The sequence below is a fragment of the Mobula hypostoma genome, chromosome 17 (genome assembly GCF_963921235.1).
Source record: "Mobula hypostoma chromosome 17, sMobHyp1.1, whole genome shotgun sequence".
In the NCBI taxonomy this organism is placed as follows: domain Eukaryota; kingdom Metazoa; phylum Chordata; class Chondrichthyes; order Myliobatiformes; family Myliobatidae; genus Mobula; species Mobula hypostoma.
The window spans coordinates 38,919,823-38,925,822 of NC_086113.1; positions in this window are offsets into that span (position 1 = coordinate 38,919,823).

Sequence of the window (6,000 nt, forward strand, 5' to 3'; positions counted from 1 at the left end):
ACTGACGGCATCCTGTTGGTTATTACTCTGCCAAAGATCTTATTTTATACACAGATGGCTCCTCAAAGATTGAATGAGGAATTCAAATGTCTCCTGGTACCTACACACAACAGGCAGAACTGAAAGCTCTGATTGAAGCCTGCAAGATGGCAAAGATCAGCTAACATTTACACTGACTCTCGATAAGTTGTTCATGATTTGGAAACTTACGGAAACAAAGTGGATTTCTTAAGGCAGTAGGAAACCCAATCAAGAATGGCCAACTAGTACAAGTCATACAACTGTTATCAGAAGTTGCTGAAGTAAAATGTGAAAGCCACTCCAAAATGACTACAATGGAAATCTGTGAAAATGCATCCACGGATAAAATTGCAAATAGGGCAGAATGGAAGGGTAAAAGAAATTTAAAAAGTAGAGGTACCAAGACCAGAAGTAGTGAACCTAACAACTGGAATTATGGAAACAAAGTTGAACTTTGTATCATAGACAAACATACAAGACATTTGAGAGATTGCTGTAACCAGGAAAAGTAGTTCTGGATGGAGAATGGTAGGAAGTTAAACATGATTAAGTATGGAGACATGGCGCAAGTCATAGACTTGTTGCTTCCTTATGTGGCACAGCAGATACTCTCCCTAAGACACATTGGAGAAGAGGAGATAATCAACAGATTCTCCCAATGGTAGTGAAATCCAAAGTTCAGGGCACAGGCTGAACAAACGCTTGAAAGATACATTACATGCCAGGAAATGAATCGTGCAGCAGCAGAAAAGCTACCATGGTTAAGTGCTCCTGCCTCACTGGTCTACACTTCTTTGTGAAAGTGTCAAGGATACTCAGATCTTCTAGTAATAGTAGACAAGTTTTCAAGATGAGTAGAAGCTATTCCAGCAAAGAGAGCCATAGCAAATACTCTGATCAAGGACTATATTCCTAGATGATGAATTGATACTGACCAAGGAACACATTTCACTGGGAGGACTTGTCAGGAATTATGTCAATTGATAAACATTAAATGGTCTTTCCATTTTCCAGATCACCCAGACAAGTTGAATGAATGAATGGAACCATCAAACAATGGTTTACTAAGTATCATGAAGAAGGCATAGCCTGGATTTGTGTAGCATCAGAGCCACACCAAACAAGAAAATAAACTAAGTCCATCCGAGGTGATAACAGGGTATACTTTGTCACTGCCAGGAGTTCTCGATCTCAGAGATACTAGCATACACATTGTGGCTGACAGCTTAGTTAACTATAGTGTGAAATTAGCTCAAACTGTCCTGTCTGCTTCTCAACAGGTTTCTGCTGTTTGGAGTGATCCGGTAGAAAGAGGACAGATCCTGAATCCAGGTGAGCGAGTCCTGATTAAGAAACCACATAAGGAACCACTGGGAGCTAAGGTGCAAAGGTCCTTATCAAGTGCTGTTAATTACTAACTTGGAGGTGAAGGTAGAAGGCAAAATTGAATGAATACATGCCAGCCACGGCAAGCGAACAAAAGTGGTACTCAACAAGGACAACAAGTGCTGTGGTTAATATGCCCATAACATCTGACACACTGCCTGACACAGAAAATCACTAACCAATCAGAATACTTTGAAGGCAAGAACTACTGGACATTATGAAGTTTATTTCCATAACTTAGGTAGTCTTTGATTATTTTATACTTAACGTAGACACCACAAGTTTTTCTGCCTTAGAATTTTGAGATTTAATTATTCTAAATGTGTGATTTAGAATCAAAGAGTGGTTGCTGGATGAGATTAAACAGTTTAATTGTTAGTTTCTTTGCAGTTAAACAATTTATGCCTGCTAGTTTGTTTTATAACTACTGATATACATTTTGTTGTTTATCATATCTTCTGGTGATTTTAGTATGTATATGCAGCAGTGTGTCCCCTAGTGGTTACAGATCTTTGTATCATTCTGGAAAGCTCTGGAAGTTTCTCTGGTGCTGCATTATTTGAATAAGGGGCTATTTAATTGGTTGAATCTTCCCTGAGATAAGATTATCAATCTCTTACTGCTGTAGTGAGAGGTTCCCACCTGCTTCAAAAGGACCTCAGTCATAACAGTTTGAAAGGAAATAGGAGATAGGTAGCTTGGGTTGGCTGCTTGGTTGCAGGGTTGTTTGCTGAGTTTTTGAGGTTAGTTGGCAAACATTTCATCACCAGCAAGTCCTACTGAAGGGTTTTGGCCTGAAATGTCGACTCTGCTTTTTTCCATAGATGCTGCCTGGCCTGCTGAGTTCCTCCAGCATTTTGTGTGTGTTGCTTGGATTTGCAGCATCTGCAGATTTTCCCTTGTTTGTGATTTTTGTCACCAGTCAAGATGCATCATCAGTGTGCAAATGAGTGTTGTTTCTGCCGAGTGCTCGCGTTTGTGTTGGTCTGACTCATTGTTCTGATTGTTTGGCAGTCACACTGGCCGCTAGTCTCAGCTGGGGCCCAGTCAACCAGGTAGTTTCTAGTACCCAGCAGAGATTAGCGGCCAGTGCAACACTCAACCAATCAGAACAACGAGTCAGGCCAATATAAATGCAGAAACAGCACTCAATTGTGTGCTGATGATGTCACCTCAACTAGCTATGCAATGTTTCCAACCTAACCTCCAGGTCTAGCAAGCAACCCTACAAACAGTCCTACCAGTGCCCATGAAGAGCAGAGTGAGCTTTGCTCGGAGCCAGCATGGACCAGCCAGCCAGAGTATACTTATGGTGTCACAATCGATCCCTCCCTTCCATTGAGCTCACTAATTTTAAAGTGCACACACAATTCCAAGAGTTTTGTTCCCAATTTGCTACGAGACAACTTTTGTATTGATTTCAGGAGCTGAAGGGTTCAGATAATATCTCACAATAGGTTAGGTTGAGATTATTAGTTTAAAACTACAAGCAAAGATGTTCGTCTCCAGTGACGCAGCATTTTGCCATCATAGGTGAGCCAAGATAATCAATGTCAAAAGTTAATTCAACTATGAAAATGCCACAAGTCAGCCAGATCTTGCAAGCTCCTGTTCACTATCACATGACACCTATTGCATAGTGGGTCTCAATGGAATTTACGGAATAATACCAACAAAAGTAATGCTGGTATTTTGTAATTTCCTCACGCATCACATTTCAATGTCCCTGAGACAGTTCAAGGTGAAGTTTGCCACAGGTATTTATGACACATTAAACCTGGGGATCTAGGACTGAGGCTTGAGGTTCAACACACAGACAAAAAGAAATCAACGTAAAAGCTGATATAGATAATATCAGCGTTGTATTTCAAATTACAGATAAACATTTCATCAATTGCGAATGAAGATTAATCAATGGCGTGCAGAGAAATTTAAATTTAATGCGTTTTGGAGGGCCATGCACTTGCAGTGTTTATTTTTTCAGTAAATAACTTCATGTACAACAAATCTTAAATTGTCAAGCTCACAATCCCGCCTAGGGTCGGAACATAGCCCTCCTTTTGCTACCCTTGGGCATGTCCCAGATTCACTCAGTGAAGTAAATGCGCCATGCAAACCCTCAGTGGATTTGTCACCACATGCTGAATTAGCTGGACACAATATTTGGTTTTTAATGCCTCCTGATTAAAGAACCGGCAATTAACTCAGCTTCCCAAGCCTGATGGCTAGTCAGTGATGGTAGCAGAGAGAGTGGTAAGTGGAGAAACGATTGATTTAGAATTCTCCACCAATTTCAAAATAAAATCCACTGACACTCACTGCCAGTCCCTCTAGATTTCTCTGCCATTCGTGAGAATCATCCAGAGGAAAACAGTGGAGCCATTGAAAAAGGAAGAGAAAAGATAACAGAATATGCTGGTCCTTGGTTTAAAATGTTAACTGCTTCTCTTTCCACAGATGCTGCCTGACCTGCTGAATAATTCCATGTTTTAGTTTTATTTCAGACTTCCAGTCTGCAATGTCTGACTTCCACTAACTCTTGGACAAGCATTGTAATAGGCTGGCGTCCAGCTGCTGGTTCTACTTATAGGAAAATGGCCAGCATGGTTACTTTGGGCTGAAGTGCCTATTTCTACTTTGTGACTCAACTGTTTTAAATCTTTTGAATGCTTCACAACATTAATTGCTAAAACTTTGATGAAGGAAAGTAGTTGGTCATCCAAGCTGGCTGTGGCTTACTCATTTTCCAGTTGAACTTGGGATGGTGAATGCTGGGTGTCTGGACGTACAAGGTGGCTGCTACAGGAATGTAACAGCGGCAAGCTAAGGCTGCCAGTCTGTTGTTGGTGGTGTTTTGGGCAATGGCATCAACACAGGTGATGCCAACAGGCTCAGTAAACTGATTAGAAAGGCTGGTTCTGCAATAGGAGTCAAACTGGACACACTGGAGGCTGTGGTAGAACAAAGGACCCTATAGAAAATCCAGGCAGTTCTGGACAATGTTTCTCACTCTCTGCATACCACCTTGGCTGAACAGAGGAGCATTTTAGTAATAGACTAAGACAACTGTGCTGCTCCAAAGAGCGCTATATGAGATCATTCTTACCCTTATCCATTAGACTTTATAATAAGTCAACCTATAGCCAGGGAAGTGATAATCCCCTCCTGTTAAACTATTCGCGGGAACTTATTTTTTATCCTTCTCTATGGTAAATTTTTAAAAATCTTTTTATCCTTTTCTTCCTTCCCTTCTAATATTTGTATATCTGTGCAACTTGTAATGCTAATGTGACACTGTAATTTCCTTTATCTGTCCATCTAAACCACCAAAGCAAAGTCACTGTACGTTCATGGTTCCTGAGGGGAAAAAAATAGTTTTCATGAGACCAAGAGCATCAAAAGATAGGCATACTGTAAAAATATACCACTGAACCTATACTTAAAAAATTCCTTTGAAGCTCCTCCTGTTAATTCTGGTTTCCTCTACTGACCAGACATGCTATACTGCCTATTTGTAACTAGGGTTACAGTAAAGGAAGGACATATCCTCAGGCTATGAAAGCAATAGCAATGCTACCCAACCCTATTGCTCTCTGGGTTACTGCATACAACTGGAAAAACAGCAGCACAAATACAGGACGTCCAACCGAAATAAACCGTGAACCACAGCAGAATCCTCCTCTTTGATGTCCAGCAATACCCAATACAAACAGGAGTAGTACTGAAGGTTAAAAAAAAAGCTGTAGATGCAATTTGAAATAAAATGGAAATCATCATCAGGTCAGACAGCATCTGCAGAAAGAAAATACATTAATGATTCAATCCTGACCATTTATCAGAACTGGGAAAGAAGGATACAAAGACAGGCACAAGAGAGACCGTAGATGCTGGAAATCTGGGTAACACACAAACGCTGGAGGAACTCAGCGGCTCAGACAGCATCAATGGAGGAACATGAACAGTCAACATTTCAGCCTGCAACCCCTCATCAGAGTTTGACACCATGAGATGAAGGCAATAGTTGAATGTTCATGTCAATTGGTGGTGATCAGAAATTTCACAATGAGATCAGGGAAGGTATTAAGCACCCATCACATGTATTAACATATTTTTAGAGGCATATTCACTTCAGAATCAGAATCAGGTTTATTATCACTGGCATGTGATGTGAAATTTGTTAAATTTGCAGCATAATCTAGCAGAGAAAAAAAGATAATAAATAAAATAAAATAATAAATAAACAAGTCAATCAATTATGTATATTGAATAGATTCGTTAAAATGTGCAAAAACAGAAATACTGTATATTTAAAAAAAGTGAGGTAGCATTTAAAGCTTCAATGTCCGTTTAGGAATCAGATAGCAGAGGGGAAGAAGCTGTTCCTGAATTGCTGAGTGTGTGCCTTCAGCCTTCTGTATCTCCTACCCAGACATCCCACCCTGCAAAAACTCATTTCAGGGAGGTAGCACCATCAATTTGCGGGAGACTCCCGGAACTTCCGAGGGAGGTGGGATGTCTGCAACAGAGTAGCTCCTTAGCAGCTAGCCAGCTAGTTTAAATAACGTTAGCTATGCTAATGAATGAATGACACCT